Here is a 27,028-nt window from a genome sequence, read left to right on the forward strand (position 1 = left end):
AGCAAGTGATTAGGAAACATTTTAGACATAAGCTCCATTAAAGCAAGTTTCACTAGACTGTTGCAACATAGACAGCAATACTTGATTCATTTGGAACCTTACATTCAGCAATCCTTTAATTTAATAACAACTAAACAAAAAAATCCAAAGAAAGTTAGGAAAACTCACTTTAGATTATCTTGTTGGTAGTAACTTTTTTTTTTTTGTCACAAGTCATGCCAATGTTTGAACACAAGTGGTCTGGCATTGGAGGAGAAAAGTCAGCTGAGATGCTCAAAGTTCAGTCATCATAGGTTACCACCGTCCACATGAAAGCAACCCAGACATAAGCACGGGGTAAGTTTGAACAAGGTTGTGATGTAATGCTAGATTCACAGATCGGAATTAAAATGTGAGACCTTTGCAGGGTTGTAGCAGCCTTTTCTTTTTCTTCACAATTCGTTGGAAGGTACAGTTGGTGTGGCTTTTTAGAAAAGCTGTGGGCCAAATTCTTTTGATAATTTAAGTGTTCTCTAAAGGGGGATTTGTCACAGTGATGTGTTGAAATTTTTCCAAAATTAACAACATGAAATATTCCTTGTTTTTGTGGTTTATGGTTTATATTTTTTTGACTGATGTCCTTTTTTAAACTTGAACAAAAAACCCCAAAGGAAGTTTATAAATAATCAATAGACACAACATGAACCACCTGACATGCCCACCAACCTTTATAACCAACACAGACTCTCAAAATAGACCTCCGCTAATTAACCTCCAGCTTTTTAAAAGCATATAAAAAGAATGCAAAGAATTATGCAACAGGAGAAAACTAAAATAGTAGTACCGAGATGGCACCGGAGCCCCGGGTATAAAAATGACTTGAAAAGGTTCCAAATCACTTAGCAAAACTTCCCAGTGGAACAAACATCCTCCTTTCCCAACTACATATTGTTTCCTCCTTACATGTTTGGAATGTGACAGCAGCAAATCCAAGGGGGTTCACTTAAAATTCACATAGCATTGTTCCATAGCAAAATACTGCTGGTGTGTGTATGTCCGAACGTGGAAGCTTACGCTCCCTCGGAAGTTGATGACTATTAATAACCATAAAACCTGGTTCTTTTTTTTTCTTGATCTCCTGCTTTTAGGTCTGAAACTAAAATAGCTGATGCATTGGTGACTTCTGCTCTGCTTGGCTTCAGGTCATCAAATGGAGAAAGAAACTCAGTCAGAGAGGAAGGGGCAACGGGAACACAAGAAATAAAGCAAAAGGGGTGAAAGAGAGCGAGTCCCTAGGCTACTTAAAGAAATCAAACTGCACCCTTGGGACAGAGAAAATCCCTTATCTTTGGAAAAATATGCTCTGTACTGAGTTAGTTAGAAAGAAAAAAAAAAATGAAGAAAGACGGCGGTTAAGCCAAGGTGCTTAAATCTTGTTGTAACTAAAGACGAAAACAAGTTTGGACTGAAATATTCTCTCCTTAGCTTGTTCAGGAAAAAAAACACAGCATAAAATCTTTTCAAATTCAAGTTAGTAGTTGCTGGTGTTATAAGTTAAAACAAGCTGTCAGTTTGTATAAAAGGTGACAAATTATTAGTACAGGACATGTATTGCATCTTTGGTTGGCGAACGTGTGTGCGTGTCAGCACGTGTGCGGCTGTTGCGCCGGTGTCTCCAGCCAGTTCTCAGGTTTCCACGTGTCAGAACTCGACTTCCAGGTAGCACCACGGTTATAGGAGTGCTTTCTATTATCTGCTGCCTCTTATGGACTAACAAAAACACAACAAACACAGACAAGCAGGGAGATCTGGCAACAGCTTTACTTGTGAAGATCCTGAGACTGATGAGGGACTGTGCACGTGTGCGTCCAACGCTCCCAAAAAACGAGACTAAAAGATCACTTCAAACTGTAACTTTTCTCACGCAGCCTAGAAAAGGCAGGTTTAAAGAAAGGCATAGAACAAAAAGCCCAAAGTGGGAGAAGTGAAATCTTTCCCAAGGGACGGAGTTGCAAAACAGATGTAATGCTGCAGACATTCTTATTTCTTCATAATAACTGTAACTGCCCAAAAGAGAATGAGGCAAATGAAAAAAAGGATCAGGTTACTCTGCAGTTGACTTCTGCGGACTTTTGTGAGGCGTTCATGATGTGGCCAAAAGTTTAAAAAAAAAACTAAAAAGGGTGACTAAAAAAATAGCATCATACAGAAAAAACCCCACTCATTTAATGTATTAAAAAAGAAAATTTTGTGAAACAAAACAAACCTGAAATGGTCACATTAACTGGGACAGTTAACGCTGAAAGCAATCTGCTATATTTAGTTTAAAAGCAGACAAAAGGAGAAACCTGTTCTGCTGCATTCAAGGTCCGACACTTATCTTATTTGTTTGAATTTAAAAAAGCACCATCTTCTAAAATAAAGGACACTTTATTCTCGTTAGTTTAGCATTTCATTTTTGTTGAATTACTTCTTCCATGCTCTGAATATGTTTGTGTACTGTATGTGACTGGGAAATAAAAGGAAGGAGTCAGTGTTAAGGCTGAGTTCAGTGACTTCCTGACCTCTTCATGTAAAACAGCATGTGGTTGAGAGTCAGTGACTAAAACCAAGATATGCCCGCCTGCACGTCTGCCTCAGTCCCCGCAATTTCTTTGAAAAGATAAGTATGCTTGATTTTTTTCCTTGCCTCGTTAGCACCACAGAGAGATAAAGTGGGGCTGTAAAAACAACCATAGAAAGGGCATTTTTTCACCAAGCTGTGAGACTTAAGTGACACGTGACTGATCATTTTTGACACATCAAACAATACAAGGTGCAAAAGATGAAAAAAAAAGTGAGACAAGGAAGCTTTACTTTTCAGGAAAGTGACTTACTTTCTTTCTTCTATTTTTTTTGTTGTTTGAGGTGTAAAGCCACCGGTGGCAAACTTACCTGAAGGGCCTCCCCCCAGTGATCAGAGGGGTGATGGAAAACCAAGTCAACCAGAGTGTCAAGAAAAAGTCTGGACTGTTCTCTTAACAGAAAGCAGACTTTCCTTTCGTCTCGAAACCCACTAGTTTGTACTGAATTTAGTCATGAAAATCTTCAAACACCTAAGTAGGCATTTCAAAAACCACTATCTTTGACTGCTTGGCACAGCTCTGAGCAAAAACGCTCTCAGACAACTTGCACTCCTGATTTCAATTAGATTTTTAACCACCTTCTTTTTAAATCTTCGGTTTTAAACCCTGATTAACCCGAGGTGTGTTTGTCGAAAAGATCTGCGCTTTGAGAAAGTCGACCAAGACGAGTATTTTTAATTTCAAGTTTCAAAATCAGCATCTAAATATTATCAGAAAAGGAAAAAGTGGAATGTTTATCTATGATTTGTCTCCAAAAAAATCTGATAAGAAAAAAAAAACATGGCATGTGAACATTTTTGGAGCCAACAGGTATGTTTACAACATTTGAGTGTGTGTGTGGACAGGCCCCCCCCTTATGGACTTGTCTTTAATCTGAACCTGTAATAAGTATACCCATCCAGAAACTTGTTGCTTTATGCTGCTTCATGGTTTTAACCCCCCCCCCCCCCTTCTATAATCACCCTCCTACCCTCTCCCATCTCTCTCTCTTCTTCCCTCCTTTCCTATTCCGTCCGGTCCAACACAAATTTATTTTTTATTAATTTTTAATCAGATTTTCAAATATGATTAAATTGAATAAAGTTTGGCCTCGATTAGAGAAGGGGTTTATTCAGACATACCTCTGGTCTGTCAGAAGATTCATAACCCCTGTTGTTAAAGTAAAATATGTCCCACACAAGAGGCCTTCAGCTCTCATCTGTCTGCCCAGCTGTTGGACAGGACAAGTAAAAAAAACATAAAATACTTGATACATCCGTGACAGTCGCAATCAGCTTGATTATGTAAATATAATCAAGCTGATTGAATACAGGGGCTGCACACAGTGGCCAATGGCCTTGGTTCGAATCCCGGTAGGGACCTTTCTGTGTGGAGTTTGCATGTTCCCCCTGTGCATACTATATATATGCAGGTTTTCTCCAGGAGCTCCTCCCACTCTCCAAAAACATGCTTCATTGGTTGATTGATGACTCTAAATTGCTCCTAGGTGAGCATGTGAGAGTGTGGCCTGGCAACAGACTGGCGACCTGTTCAGGGTGTACCCCGTCTTCACCCAACAGCGACTGGGTCGGCTGTAGCAACCCCGTGACCCCAAAAGGGATTCAGTGGGTTCTGAATATGGATGGGTGGGTGATTTAAACAGGAACTCTGTAAAGGGCTTCTCCTTAAACCTTCATTTCAGTGGATTCATGAAGATGGGCATCACTTTCTGTATTTATCGTTACTTAGAACCTATCAAACCTAAAGTAAGTGTCTTTTTATAGACATTAAAGTCATTATTTTTATGGAGGTCAGAGTTTTCTTACATTGGCTTATAATAGTAAATAGATGTAACAATTAATAAGAACCAACCCTTGATTGAGTAAGCTACAAAACATGCAGTTTAATTAAATATAGACACGTTTTGCTTATAAAGTACTCCTGCTTGCACTCGTGTGTGCATAAAAAAGGAAGAAGTCTATGAGTGTAAATTAGGTTTCATTTAACATTTAAGATGCAAGCTGCTACTAAGAAAGCAGCAGACTTGCTGTGAACATATGCCAGGGACTGTTTTTTGGAACAACTAAAGTGACAGTGTCTGCGTCCATAGAGGAGAACGCTGTGCGTGGCTGACTTTCCTCAGGAAGTGATGACCAGCAGAAAGGGAACTGCAACACACATTTTCTCTCTCTGACAAAGTCTGGGCTCAGCAGAAGTTCAGACAGCGAATTATCATGTGTCTTATGTGTGTGTGTCTGTGTTTGTGTACGTGGGTGTACATTGGCGTCTGTGTGTGTCTCTCTGGGTCTTTCATTCTCATTTCTTGAGATGTGTAGTTGCATGGCAGTTTCACCGTGTTGCACGGGCTAGTGTGTCTGAAAAGTGTTCAGATGTGATTTCTTGTAAGCATCCACTCTCTTATGTGTGTAACTGCATGTGGGTGTGTGCATGTGAATGAGGTGGCAGACATCAGATGCAGATGATTTCCTGTTGCTTCACCCTGACAGGCAATCTAATCATTCCTCCTGGGGTTGCACTTCTCTCCCCCCTTCAGTCACTCAGTGTCAATGTGACAGTGGGGACATGCTCACTTCCCCTCTTTATGCAATATATAAACCAAAGACGACACTAATATGAATACTTTTTAGAGTAAAAACAGTATCATAAAAGGTTGCTTCTCAAGTTTAAAAAAAGATTTAAGACTCACAATGTGACTATATTTTTCTGATTTACTGTGGCAAAACTATTTGTTTTATTCAAAAAGGCTGACTAAATATATATATATATATATATATATATATATATATATATATATATATATATATATATATATATATATATATATACACACACACACACATATATATATATATATATATATATATATATATATATATATATATATATAAAACGCCCCTCTCACCCTCCGCGGGTGGTTTCTCCTCCAAGCTCGGGTCCTCTACCAGAGGCCTGGGAGCTTGAGGGTCCTGCAGTATCTTAGCTGTTCCTAGCACTGCGCTTTTCTGGACTGAGAGGTCTGAGGTCTTTCCAGGTATCTGTTGTAGCCACTCCTCCAGCTTGGGGGTTACTGCCCCAAGTGCTCCAATTACCACAGGCATCACTGTCACCTTCACTTTCCAGGCTTTCTCCAGTTCTTCTCTGAGTCCCTGGATTTTGTAGTTGACCCTTGTGCTATCCTAGGCACTTTAACATTGGGAGTTGGGTCATCTAGACCCACTAGACAGTGGACTGAACCTTTTTTCTTCAATGATTTGTGATCTTCACTGGTGTCCATGGATTACACAAAATCTTTCCACCTCTATCCACCTTTGTCATGGTAGGGAGAACACGCCAATGTAAGGGTGGGGTCATCTTTTAGAGGGGGGAACTTTTTTTTTATCATTGCCTCGATGAAAGTAAAAAATAAAAATCATTAAGTTCTGGGGGCCGATCAGGCTGGTCCTTCAAAAATCTTTGTGCTGACCAACTCACCTAGGATGTGAAAACCTTTTCAAAATTTGAAAACTTTGTTGTTTTTTTGTTGGTCTGGATTGTTCAGCCTGGGATTTATACTTTTTTTATTATATAATGGATTTAAAGCATAAGTAGTAGTAGTTTTGGTAAAATAACCATCTAATATCAGGATTCGTTTTAACAAATCAATTCATGATTAATTATCCTAAGTTTGATATAACTCTGTATAAATATGTTTGTTTGCCATTTTTTAGTTTAGTTTAGTTTAGTTTAGTTTAGTTTAGTTTAGTTTAGTTTAGTTTAGTTTAGTTTAGTTTAGTTTAGTTTAGTTAAGTTTAGTTTAGTTTAGTTTAGTTTAGTTTAGTTTTAAATGTTTACGATCAACTGATATCATTTCCAATCTTTGGAGTCTGATGGTAAATATTCATGGTCCAGTCGTTTCCGAAGAGAACTGTGAATAGAAGTTGACTCTGAGGTCAGACAGGCAAAACTTGTGAAAACTAGAAAGTCAGACTTCAAGATCTTAATTGTTAATGAGGTTTGCTAAACGCTTAAGCTTGTCACATTAAAATAAGAAAGCTACTCAACAGGCATGGCGTCTTAAGAATCTAAATGAGGGACTTAGATTTTGCATTGATTCATCTGAGGACCCATGCACCCTACCCACACTGTAAACTCTCAACTGCCTCCACAGTTTGAACTGCACAATAAGACTGATTGGCCTGTTTGGTTGCATGTATTGACTCATTTTTGTTTCTGGTCGACCGCTGTTTCTGTGTCAGTTGCTACTCAAAGAGCTACAGACTCAGTCCCTATGAAGTGATTATGGAAGGCGAATTTCCTTTAAGCTTTATAAAAATGAAGGGATTATAGGACTCAGATTACAGCCCTGGAGATTGGTATTGTATATTAATCACTGAAGTCAGCAAGGTACCTTCATATTAGCTCTATTATACAACTTGAAAAAGTGCAAAATGTTGAAAACTTCAAATCTCCATGGCTTGTGGAGTACAAGGGTCAGTGACCAGAGAAAATATGTACGTATGTACTTTCAATAAGAGATTCTTCAAGGGAAAAAAGCCTCCTTAACACTGGAGGTGAGGCAACAATAACCAGTATGATCTGTTGTAACAAAAAGTCACTTGTTACAACAAAGTTATCCAGACAACAATAACCTCTGTTTGCTAATGATTTCATTTCCAAGGGTACAACCATACAACCAAATACTCCAAATTATGCTTCGTTATCTAATAAGTATTGGTTTTTGTTCAATCTTTGAGATTTTAGGGACAAATTTGGCAGAATCTTTATGAAAGCACAGAACAATTCAGCCAACTACTGCAACTATTGCTTTAAATAATAGGTTTGTCTTTACAATTAGATACGTGCTTGAATACTTTGAGTTACTGTCACGAGACTAACTTTGGCATTTTTTGCATGATTGAGTGGTAAAACAGGTACACCTAGTTTAATCACAATGCCTTATCAATCCCTAAAGAAAACCTATTCGCTCCCGTTCAAATGGCGGTTGGGAGTCCTTCTAAGACTTTCTAAGAATGGTGGATCATAAAGTAAATGGGACGCTCTAAAAGACTATTATTGCTGAAGATCCACGTTAAATAATCTCAGGGGGCCAAGTTTTAAGAAGTATGCAAAGCCACATAAGATTGACACTTCCCTTTCACTCCCACACCAAACAATTCTAGCAATGCAGAAGCCCTCGTAGAAAAAGGAGAAGTGAATGTTCCTAAGATAGACAGCAAGCAGGTTAGAAAAGTTGAACAAAAAAAAGAAGTTAAACAATGGAAAAAGGGACTTAGAAAATAATGAATCTAATACTGAATGTGTTTGGCTTGCAAGGACTGATGGATTGCCTTCCAATAAAAAAAAAAAACAAGCTTTGAAAATGTTACCAGCAAGGTGGCTGCCCACACTATGACAGCTTTACCAAGGTGTTCTTATATTTGAGAAAAATACCATAGCTGTGAAGACACAAACCTCAGGCACAAATTGAAACTGCACCTAACAAGTTTCAGCTCAAGGGAAAGACTTGTCAACAATTGCTAAACGAAAGGAAACGAAGGGGGCGATTTATCTTTATGCTTAAACCCTTGAGTTATGGCCAGATTAGTTTTATCTAGTAAATGATGCTATTTGAGAATGCAGTATTGAGTCATTGTGTACAGTTTCCAGGACTTTTGGCTTAAGATGGTTTATTAAATGAGATTTTGCATAATGGTTGGATTGATCGTCATTAGGAAACGACAATATTATTTTATCCAATCAATTCACTTTTAAAACAATTTTTGAGTGTTTTTAGGCAAAAATACTGAAAATGTTTGTAATATTACCATTGAGAACTCCACCTTTGCTTAGTTTAATTCCTCTTTAAGGAGTTTTTTTTTCCAAACCAAACAAAATTGATTTTAAAATAAAACAACATGTTTTCAACTTTTACGTTTAAATTGTGGTTACTGCCTAGCAAAGCTCACTGCTATGATCCAGTCTGTATATCCATCACGGTCATGTTTGGATCTGCAACCAGACACCATAGGGACAGATTGCAGAGAATCATCAGATCTGCTGAGAGAATTATTGGGTCCAACCTTCCCTCCATTCAGGACCTGTACCGGTCCAGGGTCAGCAACAACCCAGTCTCATCCTAAAATGTCTGGCACAATCCCAACAGACCCTTCGCATCCTCAGTGACAATCTTTTCAGTCTGCTACCGTCAGGGTGGCGCTTCAGATCGATGTGTCAGCTTTATCCCCCGAGGTGTCACTATGATGAGCTATGAAACATCAAACATGAGAACTGTTGCACTGGAATAACTGTTGTATTTATCTTTATCTTTGTCTTCATACTTTTTACCTTTTTACACCTATTTATACCTTCCCTAGTTTGCTCATGACAGCATAAGACACAGAAGCTAAATTTCTTGTTTGTGCACTGCACTTGGCCAATAAAGCTGATTCTGATTCAGATTACTGGAAATCAAATCAAAACATGAAGTTGTAAAGAAAAATAATAAAAAAAAATAGCCATAATAATAACATTACCCTTCTGTATAAAGAAATGAATTGTTTCATGTACTCTTTTCACTTTTATTTTAATAAACCTCAATGCTGCAGTAACAGCTGTGAAATTTTATTGAAATATCAATAATGATTTTTCTTTGTTTGTTAGTCTGTTGTCGTTCTGTGATATGATGCCTTAGATTTACTCACATACTACTACAGGCAGCCTTTGTAACCATTGTAGTATGGATGGATGAAGCATTTGTGCCAGTTTCCTATGTTGCTCTCTGGGAATCTGAGGACACGAACCTTCCCCTAATTTCCTTAAATAGTTATGATTTAATGATAGATGAGTCCCTTGAGCTTTAAGAGCTTCCTCACTGGATAAGGGAACGAAGAGAAGCATGCGTCCAATGACTTAAGGCACACACATACCCACAGAAAATCACATTCAAACACCTCTATGTAGTATTCTGGATGGTTTAAGTCATGTATGTGAAGTACATTTCAGGGCGCTCCCTACATTTACGACAAAGGAACAAAGTCAAACACTGTTGATCTCTGTTGCACCCACACATGCCTTCAAAGTGATGCAAACACACACTCCTGTGTTTGACAGCTGTTAAGGGAATATAAGGTACAAAATAAAATCCTTGTATACCAATAAATAATCCCAAGCAGAAGGTTTTTGAAAAAAGCCAGCAAAGAGTGGACAGTGTCATTGTCTATATCTTCATAATTTAAGGATATTAGATAAATAGATAAAAAAATGACAGAGTGTCTTGTAATCCGAAGCGCCTTAAATCTGGATTAATTCTAGCGGTGCTTACTGATGTCGAAGTGATTGTAAGTTTTTTTACCTTTCAGCACATCCCGTCAGCTTTCACTGATTTGCACAGGTGCTTTGACAGAGTTTTTTGCACAGGGCTCTGTCCAAACTTTTGGTTGGGTGTTATTGGGAATATGTTAACAGGGCAAACATGTAGCAGTGTCAAACTATGTTTTTTAAGTGCAACTAACAAGGCTAGGAGTTAGCGTAGTCACAGCAGCGTTTGTTTTAGCGGCATCTGTCTGTTATTTTTTTGTGCTGCAAACAAGATTGGGAGTTAAAGGTGTTATGAATAATTCTTTTAATTCTCTAATTCTTTTAAAGTGGGTAACACGCAGCCTGTTACAAACAGTGAACAGAGTTAATGAAGCTTGACTCTGACGGACTTATTTCTGAGTCTTTTGTCTCACTTAATGCGCCTTACATATGAAAAAAGTTCAAAAATAGACTATGCATTGGCGATGTGCCTTATACTCCTGTGCGCCCTGTAGTGCAGAAAATAATTGTAAAAAGTGAAGTACTCTAAACAGTGTTTAAATAACAACTTTGTTTTTAATTTTATTTAAAATACATGATTTAGCCCACACACACACACCCATTCTGGTCTGCTATTACAGAAGATGAATTAAGGGGTTTTTATTTAGCAAATTACGTCAATGTAAGACTTTCTTTCATGCGAGATTTAATCTTTTTTTAACGCATTTCTTTGTTTTGTAATACTTCTAAAAGAGCTATGAGTTATGTGAATTATGTGTAAACTAAACTTTTGAACAAAAGGAAACCCAAATGTTAGTCGACCTAATAACGGTTTCATTTAATCAGGTGGGAAACTGTAAGGATATAAAGTGAATATCTAAAACAAATTTCAAAGAAAGTTAATGTCGTTAATTACAATTTACAAGAAAATGACTGTCATTTAAACATCTTTAAAAATGTGTTTATAGGAAATGAAAATTTAAAAAATAAATTATATAAAAAACAGAACACAAAAATGCTAAACTTTTAGAAAGAAAAATCATGTTTTACTTTCTGGACTTTTTTAGTAGTACGTTGCTTACAGATTCCTTAGAAACTTTAAAATCAGAAGGAAATAAATCTTGTGCCATTCAGTGCAAGACCTGAACAAGATACATGTCAAGCAAAACTTCCAGTAAATCATCTAAGGTCCTTGAACACATAACGTCTTAGTCATTTTTGAGTTTCCTCAGGGGGAGAAGGCCCAAAGGGCTCCCACACATTTTAAAAGAAAAATGAGGACAAAGGTTCATAAATATTCCTACTGTCTGGATAGTAATATCTGTGCTAAAGTGCACTGGCAGGAAAACTCCTCTTACTTCTGTGTGAATAACTGTGTGTTTATATGAGTGGACATGTGCCTTTATGACGACAGATAACCCAAACCCTCCTTACAGAGCCTCGGGAGCTGCATGTTGAGAATGCTTCAGCGGCTTGATCATTAACTCACACTGATTTAAAATTTAAAGCAACATGTGTGCCATTCTACTTTGTAAGCCTGGAATTACAACATTTCCAAAATACCCCTGAAGCATAAAACATGTTGTTTGTTCAGTTTTTTTCTAGAGAAAACGGTGACAATTTTTTCTTGGTGAACAAGTGTGCCTACAAAAAAGGTTTATTGGTTTGGTTCCATCAGGTAATTTAACGCACAATGGGTCAACTGAGAGACCCAACTCATCATTGCTGATAAAGAAATGATGATAAATGTTACAATTCTGCAATTCCCATCTTTATTATTAAAATATATATATATTCAATATATATATATATATATATATATATATATATATATATATATATATATATATATATATATATATATATATATATATATATATATAGATAGATAGATAGATAGATAGATAGATAGATAGATAGATAGATATATAGATATATATATAGATAGATAGATAGATATAGATATAGATATAGATATAGATATAGATATAGATATAGATATATAGATATAGATATAGATATAGATATATATCTATATCTATATTTAATTCAGATGCTAATTTTCCATAGAGTGGGCCTACCAGTAAATTCATTTTTAAGACCCCTTTTATTGGGGTACCAAATTGACTGGTAAAGTTCTCTTACAAGTAACTGCTGTTTGTCTCTATGACTTAAGGTCAATACCATGATAAAGGAATGAGTAGAAAACTGATGTAGTAAGTGCCTCTACAACCTTTAAATAATTGATATACTTCATTTTTGACATTTGATTACCGTCTCCCTACTTTTCTGTTTTACATTTACTTGTGAGCAAACATTTTTAAGCCGTTGGAGTCATTGCATTAATGATGAAACAGTTACTTACCAACACTTACCAAAGACATAAAAAGAAGCATTTTAAGGTTTTAGTTTTGCCACATTACAGTTTACATAGAACAGACTTATTCGAAGTTAAGAAAGCTTTGTAATCCCTTCCCCAAGTTAAAGTCTTCCATTCGGAAAGCCATAATCCCGGAAGAATATATATATATATATATATATATATATATATATATATATATATAGGACAATTGGTAGGACTTCAATTCTAGCAATTGAAGTCCTACCAATTGCTAGACAGGGCTGGCCTACAGGACAGTACTGAAGCGCTCATCCTGGCAGCTCAGGAACAAGCCCTGAGCACCAGAGCGATAGAGGCTCAGATCTACCACACCAGACAAGACCCAAGGTGTAGGCTGTGCAAAGAGGCCCCTGAAACAATCCAGCACATAACTGCAGGGTGTAAGATGCTGGCAGGGAAAGCATACATGGATAACCACAATCAAGTGGCTGGAATAATATACAGGAACATGTGTGCAGAATATGAACTGGAAACCACAAGGTCAAAATGGGAAACACCTCCGAAGGTGGTAGAGAATGAGAGGGCAAAGATCCTGTGGGACTTCCAGATCCAGACTGATAGGATGGTAATGGTGAACCAACCAGACATTGTAGTGGTGGATAAAGAACAGAGGAAAGCCGTTGTGGTGGATGTGGCAGTGCCAAGCGATGGAAACATCAGGAAGAAGGAACATGAGAAACTGGAGAAATACCAGGGACTCAGAGAAGAACTGGAGAAAGCCTGGAAAGTGAAGGTGACAGTGGTGCCTGTGGTAATTGGAGCACTCGGGGCAGTAACCCCCAAGCTGGAGGAGTGGCTACAACAGATACCTGGAAAGACCTCAGACCTCTCAGTCCAGAAAAGCGCAGTGCTAGGAACAGCTAAGATACTGCAGGACCCTCAAGCTCCCAGGCCTCTGGTAGAGGACCCGAGCTTGGAGGAGAAACCACCCGCGGAGGGTGAGAGGGGCGTTTTTTTTTTTTTTTATATATATATATACACACAGTGGTGGACTAAATTGTTGGTATCCCTCAGTTAAAGACAGAAAGTCCACAATGCTCATTACTTGAAACGTTCAAAAGTAACAATAAATTAAAATTTATTAAAAATTAAATAATCAAAATCAGCCATTACTTTTGAGTTGTTGGTTAACAGAATTATTTAAAATAACAAACTAATAATATAGGGCTGGACAAAAATGATGGTACCCATAACTTAATATTTTGTTGCACAACCTTTTGAGGCAATCGCTGAAATTAAACGGTTTCTGTATTTGTCAATGAGCCTTCTGCACCTGTCCACAGGTATTTTGGCCCACTCCTGCTCTAGTTGTCTCAGGTTTGACAGGTGTCTTCTCCAAATGGCATGTTTCAGCTCCTTCCATAAATGTTCAATGGGATTCAGATCTGGGCTCATTGAAGGCCACTTCCGAATAGTCCAACGCTTTTCTCTTAGCCATTCTTGGGGGTTTTTGGCTGTGTGTTTTGGATCGTTGTCCTGTTGGAAGACCCATGACCTGCGACTGAGACCAAGCTTTCTGACACTAGGCAGCCCATTTCTATCAAGAATGCCTTGATAATCTTGAGATTTCATTTTACCTTGCACAACTTCAAGACACTCTGTGCCAGATACAGCAAAGCAGCCCCAAAACAGGAACTGAGCTTCCTCCATGTTTCACAGTAGGGACAGTGTTCTTTTGGTTGTATGCTTCATTTTTGACTTTACAAACAGAGTTGATGTGCCTTACGAAAAAGCTCCAGTTTTGTCTCATCTGTCCAAAGGACATTTTTCCAGAAGCTTTGTGGCTTGTCAACATGCATTTTTGCAAATTCCAGTCTGGCTTTTTTCTGATTTCCTTTCAACAGTGGTGTCCTCCTTGGTCGTCTCCCATGAAGTCCACTCTGGCTCAAACAATGACGAATGGTGCGATCAGACACTGATGTACCTTGATCTAGGAGTTCACCTTTAACGTCTTTGGAGGTTGTTCTGGGCTCTTTGGATGCAGTTCCAACTATCCCTCAATTTGTCATCAATTTTCCTCTTCCGACCATGTCAAGGGAGGTTGGCTACTGTCCCGTGGGTCTTAAACTTCTGAATAATATGTGCCACTGTTTTCACAGGAACGTCAAGCTGCTTAGAGATGGTTTTATAGCCTTTACCTTTACAATGTTTGTCTATAATTTTGTTTCTAAAGTCCTGGGACAATTCTCTCCTTCACTTTCCAGCACATAACTGCAGGGTGTAAGACGCTGGCAGGGAAAGCATACGTGGATCGCCACAACGAAGTGGGTGGAATAATATACAGGAACGTGTTTGCAGAATATGAAAATGGAAAGTAGTCAAAATGGAAAACACCTCCGGAGGTGGTAGAGAATGAGAGGGCAAAGATCCTGTGGGACTTCCAGATCCAGACTGACGTGATGGTAATGGTGAACCAACCAGTCATTGTAGTGGTGGATAAAGAACAGGGGAAAGCCAATGTGGTGGATGAGGCAGTACCAATTGATGAAAACATCAGGAAGAAGGAACATGAGAAACTGGAGAAATACGAGGGACTCAAAGATGAACTGGAGAAAGCATGGACAGTGAAGGTGACAGTAGTGCTAGTGGTAGTTGAAGTACTCAGTAAATGGTAAATGGCGTATACTTGTATAGCGCTGTCTACCTTCCTCGAAGGCCGAAAGCGCTTTACAGTCACAAATCCATTCACCCATTCACACACACGTTCACACACTGGTGACAGCTCCACTGCCGAACACTGGCGCCACCTTCCACCAGAGGCAAGGTGGGGTTCAGTGTATTGCCCAAGGACACTTCGACACATGGGCGGGCAAGGCGGGAATCGAGCCTGCAATCTTACGATCAGAGGTCGCCAGCCCTACCGGCCGCACCACAGGAGTAAACCTCTTGTTCACTCTAGGCATTCTGGGTAAGGCAGTCATACCAAAGGTTCCACGCCTCAAACTGTCTATTGCACTCTTAATGTTCCCACTTTGTCATGACTGTGATAGAAACTTGGGTGATAAAGTCACCAGTTTCCAACATAAATCACAGTGAAAGATTTTCAGTTTGCAAATATCCTTTATGAAACTTTTTTGTTCTTCTTGCAACAAGAAGAACGGTTCCGGGTTATACAGCAGGACGCGTGGCGTGCCTCTCTGCTATTAATTATGTCTAATTATCCTAAGTTTGATTAGTTACTGTATGAATGTATAACTGATGATTATATTGTTTTTGTGTATTATTTCTATTTGATTGCTTGAAATAAACCATTTCAAATCAAAAATCAAATCAAAACATTGTGTAGAAGCACAGACGAAAGTTGACAATTGATAAGCACTTTTTACCCAAAAACATACACAAAGAAAAACTAAAAGCTGTGCACAAAGTATGCAGGCATGTGTGTGACTTTACCATCTGTGGGTTTGAAAGAAATCTAGTGTCCAGGGTTTAGCTGAAATATGGGCTCATTTAATGTGATCACATTTAAAGAACAAGTTTTTTTTTGTGGTTTTTATGTCATACCTAATCCAATTGATAAAAGACCTAATGATCTTTTGATAAAGATATATAAACAAAAGAACTAAATGTTCCATCCATCCATTTTCCAAAGCCGCTTAATCCCTATCGGGGTCAAGGGAATGCCAGAGCCCATCCCAGCCACTTACGAGCGAAGGCAGGGTACGCCCTGGATTGTTTGCAATAACTATACAGTTAATGCAATCATCACGTATCAGAAATTATTCTAAAAGTTATAAACACAAGTGTTTAGTCCAAGCAACCTTTCTAACTCAAGCAGGTGTTTTTTTTGAAAGAATGTCTATGTGAACGACATTAATCTCAGATTTCTTTGTATCACTTAAGAGAGCAATGGAAGAGAAGATTAATATTAACAACAAAATAAAAGAAACAGCATTAAGGATAAATTACCTATGGCCAAGTTTATTTCACAAATAAACTTAACTCAAATATACAAGGTCACCAGAAAAGAAAGAAATATCATAAAAGTATGAGAAAAAAGTTACAAATTTAGAAGAAGAAAGTCATAAAATTAGGAGAAAAAAAATTCAACATGTCACGAGAATAAAATCGTAAGATTAGGAGAAAAATGTCATAATTTTACAAAAAAAGGCAAGCTTTTTCAAAAATGAAGTTGGTTGCATAGGACTCCATCCACATTGTGTGCTCACTTTTGGTGATGCCTTAAGGCTTTAGTTTATCATACGAATCTATGCACTATAATGCAATTAGACTATAGTGCAGACGGCGTAAACGGCGTGCCCGCCAGAAATCCACTCCTTGTGGGTCAAGAATGTTCTTCTGAAGAGGCCCAGTTTCCTGTAAAGTCTTTTCAATGTCCTTATACTTAAAATACTACGGTGATGACTCGCTAGAATACTTAGTAAAGTATTAGTATTCCCTTAGTTGTGAAGACAATCCTGAAGAACAGCTTTCATACTGAAACACAATATTGGTTCTTTCTTTGTTGTTTCTATTGATCTTACTAAGCAGCCTTTTGTTTAATAAATTTACGACTTTAATTTAGTAAGTATTCAATTTATAACTAATAGAGTTATAACTTTAGTCTTATAAAAAATTGCCTTGTTTCCTCATAATTTAACGGCTTAATTCTTGTCAAATATCCCCTCTTTTCTTATTAGTTGACAACCTCATTTTTGTATGTACATATAGTTATTCTTTTACTTTTTTGTTGGCCCTAAAACTCGTAGAAATAATTTTTTTCTGGAAATTTAAGGAAACCTTTTTTTAAATATTTGTATTTTTTATTTAAACAAATAATCAATTAATAAACCTCAGCATGCCAACTTTTTTCAACATGAAAATATATATTTTTGTACTACAACTGTTTATGTTTTACCGTTACTCTTGCACACACCTGAAAAAAAGCTTTATTTTAATGTAAACCAGTGTAATGTATCAATGCTGAGCTAGTCTTGTGTGGCTAAACAAATTTTGTACTTTAACAGTTAATACATTTATACATCCTTCTGGAGCCTTTTGTAGAAAACTATTGTTGAATAGAATTTTCCTTCTAAAAATGTACACTCTATGTTGAAAATAAGTGTCCACTGGATCCCCACACAAACATTCAGAGTTCTGTGCAGCAAATAATAAAAAAACCCAGAGTAAACAAGTCAGGGTGAGACGCAGCCTTGCAGCCTGTTCGATCCCCATTTGTTGTTCCTCCCATCTTTTTTTTCATCTCTTATAGGCTCACAGATGGGTAATTCTTCAAAATGGAGATAATGCCGGCAATAACTAAAAAGTTTAAAATTGAGAAGTGACGCACTGAAAGACTGGCCAAAATAACAGTATTTTACTGGATTTAATTACAATTTAGAAATATAATTAACAAATGTCAAAATCAACTTAGTCCAAAAATGAGAAATACTGCCAGGATATTTTCATACTGATACCTCCATAAAACTGATCAGGCTCACTCTTTTAAATTCTACTTTTATCAAAAGTAAGTTACAATTTCTTAAAAAGATTGAGATGATCATTTAGTTGAACTTTTATTTTGAACTAACTTAAGGTTTTTTAAAGCAAGCATATTTGTTTCTGTGTCCCAAGGAGTCAGGGCAAAACTATTTTTCAACTTTATTCACTAATTTGATTCATAAAACGCTGTATAAATTTCATGTTCAGTTCAATTTAGTTTGATCAATTCAACCAAGAACATCCCTATTTACCAAAGTGTTTCCAACTTAATCAGACGTTTTCTGTTAGATAGCTCAGCTTTAATTAATGAGTCAAACAGGACAAGGATTATCAACCAAAAAAATAATTTAAAAAAAAAGTCAAAAACAGAATCACGGAAAAAAAAGAAAGCACCTCGGTGATGAAAATGCCCAGGCTATATCCAAATCGCAAAGTCTTGAAATGGTACGGTGTAACTCAGACAGAGCTGTGCTGTCAACAAATGCATGCAAACCTCAGTGAAACAACAAAGCATTGCTGCAGAAAAGTGTGAACCAACACTCCATAACACGCAAAGGAAACTGTTACACACATTTCAATAAAAAATGACTGGCTGTCACTACTAAAATGTTTTTAGGTTTTTCTAGCAAAAACTTTTTATCTCTGAAACGGACTCCGTTTGTTTTGTATTTCAGGCCAAAACCCCAAGAACTAATAAGACAATAATTAAACTGCAATGCTACAATTTAAGCACTGCGTTCTTCAAAAATGTGTTTGTATAACTTAACTATTATGCTAATACAATATCTAATATCTGTAAATCTATTCTGCTAATATTTATTATTCCGATATTGTAAACATATTTACTTGCCATAACTGTACAACAATGTCAGCATTTCGAAACAAATTTGGTCCAAGTGTAAACTGTGTTTACACCTCTTGTTAGAATGCATTTTTCCCACCAGATGTCAATTTAATGCAAAAAGTGCAAGAGAACATTTCTTTGATGTTGCTTTCATTGTGACTCACCTCACATGACAAGTGTTGTGTGATCAAAGAAACAATGTTGATAGACACGTAGGACTATACAGGGTTTACGCTATAGCAACGGTAATATGAGATATCATACTTTAGGCGTGTTTATATTAATTTGTTCGTGGAAGTTGAATTTTTTGTGTTGCATTTCTTTGCGGTTATTAAAATAAAATATTCTTCAAACTGAATCTTAAACTTAAGATGTTAACGTCTGATTATTATGTCAAATATCAACAAAGATTGACTTAAATTTAAGTGGAAATTCTTAGTACCAAAATTATAAAACCTGTTTTAATCCCTTTATACTTAAACTTTAACAGTGAAAACACCAAACATCCATATTTTCCCATTGAAAAGCTGTTTTGAAACACAACTAGTAACAAAAATGTTTTCTCTGTCTGTTTGTGTCTACAGCTTTGATTAATGTCAATGTCTGTGCAAGTCTACTGCCAAAATTTTGCTGTATGTTGACAGTATATGACGAAATGTTTGGACACGAAGTTAATAATTACACCCAATTTAGAGAGAGAAAAAACACGACCTGAAGGCTAAACTTTAAAGGGCTGCGTTTTCTGATAAAACAAAATCAAAGGTTTCTTTAAAAAAAATGCTCTGAATACAAGAATCTCTGAAATCTGGTGAACAAAAGGTGGTTAATTGTTTGTGGGTCAATCTAAAGTGTGCCTTTCTCTTTTATTGAAATGTTTATGTAGAAACAAATGACCTTTTCTTCATTTGAGCTTTTTCTGTAAAGCTTTTTCACACTTTTTCTTCTTAAGAAAACCAAAGCAAAAGCAGAAAACATCTGTGGAAAATTCAAACCAACACAAAGTAAGTATTTTTCAGTAAGAATATTTGTAAAAAGCTAACCCTAACCTTCAACCAAGATAAAATTTAGTCAGCATGTATGTCTTTTAGTAACAGTAAAATGTCTTTGAGAGCACATGAAGGACAAAAATATAATCCAGAACAGTATCTTGAGGCACTCCTTCCATTTACGGTCCAGAGTAAAGTCCAGCTCTTTCTCAGTCATTCACACACACATCTAAACACACTTCACTTTAGGAATTACATAACTTGATAAGTAAATAATTCAATGATGGATGAAAGGATCAACACACTCAGATTCACAGAGACACTCAAAGGTGTCGCTGCAGAGATTTTGAACCGATCTAGTTGCGACGGATCAATTACCAAAGTCCATTTGGAGATGAAATGATCTGAAACTCTGCAGTTGAAGTAATTTGATAAATAAGTAAATAAAGTACAAACATTAAACGGTGACATAACATTAATCTGGTCCATTATGTTGTCATTTCTATTTCTCCACCAAAGATCCATTCATCATGTCAATGTCGACCGCCATCTTTTTCTCACAGAGAGCTAACAGGTTGTGTTTCCTCGGAGTTTATCGACTGCAACAAGAAGGCTGTGTTATAGTATTAGGAGACAATATTTGCTGATGACTGCCACTGACACAAACAAGTACATCACGTTATTTAGGATTTTAAATAAATCCAGATAATAGCAACGTTATTAACTATCAGAAACTCTGAAAATAGTCAAATTGTCTTCACAAAAAACAAAAGTTACAGTTCCAGTGTAGGAAAACAATACTTTCTATTTGCTAAAAGACGTTGAAAATATTTGATCATTTGGATACGATGCGACGAAAAACCCATCTTTGCTCATAACACAAAAAAATGAAAAATTGATGTGTTAGAGCTAAAAAAGCTGGGACCAAAGAGCAGAAAACCCTTAAAGACAAAATCAGCATTTGTCCCTGAGTCTGTTGACCACATATGTGCTGAGTCACGGCCATTATACTCCAAAGCGTTCAAAACTACAGGACAGCTTCAAGGTTGAGTAATACGCGCTGCGTGACACAGGAGGGATGACATAGGTTTATAAACGACACATGAGGAGCCACTGTCATGCATATATGTTTATGTTGAGTGGGAAACTCTCACTGCTGATCACTGCAAAAACAAGAAGAAGAAAAAATAAAATGTCTGCACTCACCTGAGTAGCTGTGACCACTTAGATTGTTGAAATCTCTGCCTGGTGTTTGCATGTCAGACTTCCACTCACACTGTGGCCCACAGACACACTCTGGACCCACACCTTGCTTTGTGTCACTTGTCAGTCCTGTGACCGCACCCCCATCCCCGTCATCACCCCCCCCCCCCCCCCAATCTGCACTGGCTTTCCCAACTTTAAAGAAAAAAGTGCCCATCATTACCTCCACCTCTGTCAGATCTCACCATGATTAGGGAATTTATTTATTTTTTAAACTTTATAATTGCTAATAATATTAAATCACGATTAGGGCTGATATTGTCAGATCTATAAAGCAGAAACAAATGATTGATAACCGCGAACAGTCTTGATGATTGATGTTTTTTTTTTAATTACACAAGCCACTGCAGTGCCACAAACAGAAGCAGCTGAACTGACCTGATCAATGCGCCGAACCTCTCCTGACGCTGTGGATCTGTTTGGCTGAGGCGGCGTCGGCACCAGGCGCACAGCAGCGCCGCGTCTGAGCTTGAGTCCGGCGGCGCTCATGCTGCCGCAGGGGGAGGCTGAGGCGGCGGTGCGCCTGCCTCCCTGCTCTCTCCCCTCCCTCCCTCCCTCCGCTCAGCACAGCCAGCCCGCCGGGAACGAGGGGAAGCAGACGAAGGCATCAGATTACTCCTAAAAACTTCAATTTACGCCATTGAAACTTTTCATTGAACCAAACTGTCCTACATCCCACACAGGTAATAGTCATTCATATACCTTTTCCCCCTTTAAAGTTACTAATATTTAGTAGTACACTTAAACAAACTACTGTTTCTAAGGGACGTCATTTGTAGCCATCTAAATATAATTTTGTTGCTTAAAATTACTTTCTTTTATAAAAATGTCTACATGCTTCCTCAAGCATTCAAATGAAACACTTATTGAAGTAATTAGTGTAGTTCACCCTTAGCAAATAGTGTACTGCAAGAATACTAAGTCTATACTGAACTGAGGCAGTACTTACAAAGTTTACTTTTCACATACTATCTTTATATTGTAAAGATAAACTGTTCCAATGTAGTGTGAAGAAATAATCCATTAGTATATTTCATACACTACACTACACATACATGGACTATAAAGTAAACTTGTATACATTATAGTATACATGCTATACTTATACTCAAGTATATTTCAGTTGTTTTACTTTTTACTAAGGTCAGTAGTGCAGCTTTGATGGGATTCAGTCCAAATGTTCCACACCCCTTTAGCAAAAGTATACACTTGAAGTGTATTCTATCAAGTATTGAGTATAAGTATAGAAAGTATACTATAGACCATGTATTTGTAGTGTAGGAAGTATACCAACAGGATCTTTCTTCTGACTAATTTGAATTTTTGATATATATATATATATATATATATATATATATATATATATATATATATATATATATATATATATATATATATATATATATATATATATATATATATATATATATATATATATATATATATATATATATATATATATATATATATATAGAAAACGTATACTGTCTCACTTTTTGTATAAAGACTAAGTATACAGTACACTTAGTACACTAAAATATAATTTTGCTAAGGGACCCTTTTATTAAACTTATGATCTTTTTAAAATTTGAAATTGTAATCTTAGACTAGCAATTAAAGAACTTTGTGGTATTTCTTTAGACGTGATGGATATACATTAGTAAGGTCAATATGGTTTTGTCTGGTTACAGTTAATTAGCACTTTTAACCAGCTCACACAAGTCTCTGTGGTAATCAGTTGTCAAAGCAGCGTTTTTCACACGAAATCATTAATTTTTTGTTTTTTTGTTTCTTGGGTTCATAATGTTTTAATTGACCAAAATGGTCAAATGCTGTCTCTACAATAACTGTCAGATTCACCATGAAGTGCTGCGGTAACTCAGTAGTGTTCGTGTAAATACTTGTTTATTCTGTTTGTTTGCAAATGTCAGGATATTGAAGCAGTTAATTCTCAGATGGCAATGCTCCTATTTTATATATTTAAGACAAAATTAAAGATTTACATTTGTGAACCTCGGATCTAAATTGTTCAAAACCATGACTTTCAAATGCTGAAACTCAGTTTACTGTCAGTTGCAGACATGTAAGCACAATGAAGTAGTCATTTGGCAACTCGCTTTATCTCTACAGTCTTAAGGTTTTCACCAGTGACTGAAACTACAGGTTTTTCTTGTATTTTTTTTTTCTTAACATACTTGATTTAAAGGCACAACTCTTATTTCAAGTTGAAGGTAAAATCTTCAAGTAGCCATAGATAGAATATTTATGTATCTCTTGCTCTTCACATTAACTGCAATTTTTTGGGGGTATGAATGGGGCATTACATCCTTCATGCTAGCAACAATCATGAAATCAATCAGTCTATGAGAACCTGGTTATTAGGTTAAAACTTTTGGTGGTACTACAGTACACATGAGTGCAACATCCTCAAGAGCGTACTATCACTCCTAAATCGCTGCTTTCTTATTTGTTGCTTGACCAGAATCTGATCTACCAATCACAGTCTGTAGTACTGCATGGCAGTGATGTGGCAACCAAATGAAAGGGTTTAAATTCCACCTCTATTGTTTTGTTCATTTAGAAAAATCTGAAGCTCCATAAAGGTTTATATTCTATTGAAAAACAGATTTATAAAGCTTTTGTTTAGTCTTCTGCAGTACAAAAACACAGAAGGGGTTGATTTTAGAAACATAACAAAAAGGAAACTAATGCAGGAAACTCAAAAAGATTAAGACAAGGTAACAATCATTTAGTAGCTTTAACTGAACAAAACTGAATCTAAAAAATAAGCCTGAGGGTTATCACTAATAAATCAATAAAAAACCAATAGAGAGGAAGAAATATAACCGAATTCCTGATTTATAAAACAATCACAAAATAATATTAAAAAGTTCCTGTTATGTTTTCATGTTTTTTTCACTTTCAGGGAAACCAGTTTGATTTAACCTCCGTCGTTTTTGTCAAATATTGAAGGAATACATTTTGCCTCAAGTTTTATTTACAGACATTTGTAAAAGCAATGTGTTGAAGAGTCTTTCCCATAAGCTTCTACTTATGGGAAAGACTCTGCAAAGTAAAACGAAATCAATAAATTACACCCCTGAGAGTTTTTGCTGTAAAAATAAAATGAAGCAATTCAGTTTAATTGTTTATATAACTGAGCCCCACAAAGACATGACATGTGGTAACTGACAATGTACATCTTAAAAGTAACTTCAAAGGTCTCCGACTCTATCGCAACACTCAGTATCATAGACTAGGGCAATAATTAAATGGGCTCAGGGGAATTTAGCATGCTTTAATTTACTAATTAGGTGGAATTTAGTTGATGGATGTTACTTTTTAAGGATATACTGCAGTTCTGTCCAAGTTTTAAATGTTTACATTTAAAAGTTTACCTTTCAGTTTAAAGGCTGAGTCCTGTCCCTTAATGCAAGTTGGGATGAGCACCAAGAAAAGCACATTGATGTAATTGCCGCCCACATTGTTATTCCAAAGAGTTCTAGCACGGTTCCTTTGGAATACAAAAAAAAAAAAAACAGAGCAAGCCTTCTTTTCATTTGTTCCTAGAACTCTATGTTGCATTTATTGAAGGTTAATTGACATAAATATGTCTTTTTGAATTTTGTCACTAAATACTACAACACTGTTTGCCTTGTATATAAAACTTATGGGATTTTTTCCCTTTGCTGAAGAAAATGTGTGTAGTTGTCAGTGTTCATGTCTGTGTAAATACTGCCACCTGTTGGCTCTCCACATACAAATCAACCTAGAAGTCAAAGTCAAAGTCAAAGTCAGCTTTATTGTCAAGTATGCTGCATCCATAAGACATACAGCACAGATGAAATTGCTTTCCTCTCACCCCACAGTGCAAGCAGCATATAAAATAATAAATAAACGACTTAAAAATAGATAAAAAGACAGTAATAGTAGGAAGAATAACAGTAGTCTAAACAGTGCTAAAGAACAGTGGCATGGTTAAAGTGGCAGTTTAAAGTGACGTCAGTGCTGAGAACAGTAAGTGGATGAGTCAGTGATGGCAGTCTTTGGTGATGATGATATTCTGAAATGGTGTGAAGTTTTCAATGAGAGCTTGTAGGATGGAGTGGAGGGGCCGGGGGGGGAGGGCAGGGAGGGAGTTGAGTGTCCTTATTGCCTGATGGAGGAAACTGTCCTTGAGTCTGCTGGTTCTGGCCTGCAGACTTTGCAGCCTCCTCCCAGATGGCAGCAGGTTAAAGTGTCTCTGGGATGGGTGTGAGGGGTCCCTTGCAATCCTGATGGCTTTGCGGGTGAGGCGGGAGAGGCCAGTAAGAGGGACACCAACGATCTTCTCAGCTGTTTTCACAATGTGCTGCAGAGTCTTCCGGCAGGACGCGTTGCAGGCTCTGTACCACACGGTGATGCAGCTGGTCAGGATGCTCTCGATGGCGCCCCTGTAAAAGGTCTGCATGATGGGGGGAGGAGCTCTGGCCCTCTTCAGTTTGCGGAGGAAGTACAGGCGTTGTTGGGATTTTTTGGCAGGTGATGTAGTGTTGTGGTTCCAAGACAGGTCGTCGGAGATGTGCACCCCCAGGAACTTGGTGCAGCTCACCCTTTCCACAGCAGCACCATTGACGATCAGTGGAGCATGCTGGGTGGGAGTTCTCCTGAAGTCCACAACCATCTCCTTTGTCTTCTCCATTAAAGGTCATTAAAGAAGTCATTAAAGAAGTTCCAGTAATGTTGTATGATCACAATAAAAAAATTATAGGTGATAATCACCTTTTCTTAGTTTATTCTGATAAATATAAAATTTGCTTATAGAATTAAGTTATTTTAAGATTAGTTAAGGCCCTACCCTTTGGGCTTCTCCCTCTCTCTCCAATTGTAGGGACATTTGGAAGGATAGGGGTGTCCGAAAAAGTTTTTGAATGGGAAACCCTTGTGGCGGAGGGATACAGAGGAGAGAAGAGGAGGAGAATTAAATTTCTTCACATGGGTGTGCTCTGAAGCACAGAGTGTAAATGGTAAATGGCGTATACTTATATAGCGCCTTTCTTCCTACAAAGACAAAGCGCTTTACAGTCACGGACCCATTCACCCAGTCACACACACATTCACACACTGGTGGCGGCTCCGCTGCCAAACACAGGCGCCCGCCAACCACCAGAGGCAAAGTGGGGTTCAGTGTCTTGCCCAATGACACTTCGACTCATGGGCGTGCAAGGCGGGAATCGAACCTGCAATCTTACGATCATGGGTCGACCGCCCTACCGCTGCACCAGTATTTACATGTAAATGTAAGTACTGACGTTTTCTTTTAACCCGACTTTTGAAAGTTATAAAACTGATATTATGGATTTTTCGAGCACTGGCAGCTACTTGCTATAGTGGATGACCAGCGACTGTTGAAGACGTCATCGAGTGGGAGGGAGATCCGAATTCGAAGACACTATTATTCTAAAACTCTCTATTTAAGGCTAAATGGATGTTTTTTTCTAATGTTTTTATTTTATTTTAGCAGCGCTACGTTTTCTTATTTGAGCTTATCGCAACATGTTTTTAATATTTTTTAACTAAGACGGGCTATTAAAGAACCTTTATAACTTGTGTTATCATTATTACTTTTCCATTTTATTGTAATAAAACCACATGTAAACTATTGTTCCATTTCTTTTATTATTCATTTTAATGGAGTGTTAAAAAAGCAATAAGTCATGCCTCAGTTGCAACCTCATTCTGTTTTCTATGCTTAAGAGATATTTCCTCTTATGTCAGACATTTTTTAAATAAAGAAAAACATTGGGATGTTTACACATTTACAGGACTTTTTTCTTTTTTAGTTTAAATCCATCCTGATAGGTAAAACGCCCTTTTGCTCCAGTGTTGTTATTGTTAATCAAGATTCCAGATTATCAATCTATTTATGAGATCAGATCATGAGTATCAGTTGAAAACCACAGAGACAAACAAGATCATGTTGGTAAGAAGGTATAAAATTGATTGAGAAATTAATAATCAATTTCTGGCAAACTTTGTCAGTTTCTCTTCCTTTTTGTGTCTCTACTGTCTGCCTTTTTATGTGGATATGATGCAAACAAAAAAATGTCCAATCACAAGTTCAGCCAATTGCAGGTGAACCACAGTATGGCATGTATGTTTTGTGCATAAACCTACAATAAACCTTTTTTTTCCGCAGCTCTTCAAATAATGCCTGGAAAAATCAATAGAACAC

The 27,028-nt window shown here is 37.1% G+C and overlaps 1 protein-coding gene across 2 annotated transcripts in view; it reads right to left on the minus strand.

The window, feature by feature from the left end:
- pparg (peroxisome proliferator-activated receptor gamma) overlaps nt 1-21,339 on the minus strand; it is a 40,049-nt gene extending 18,710 nt beyond the window's left edge. The window contains exon 1 of one of the 2 annotated variants that reach the window (XM_023954653.2): nt 21,193-21,339. The gene's annotated coding sequence lies outside the window, so the exon portion shown is untranslated. 2 annotated transcript variants of the gene reach the window in all.
- Between the last annotated feature and the right edge of the window lie 5,689 nt (nt 21,340-27,028).

This window comes from Oryzias latipes, chromosome 5 (genome assembly GCF_053564925.1).
Source record: "Oryzias latipes strain Hd-rR chromosome 5, Olatipes_Hd-rR_3.1".
NCBI lineage: Eukaryota > Metazoa > Chordata > Actinopteri > Beloniformes > Adrianichthyidae > Oryzias > Oryzias latipes.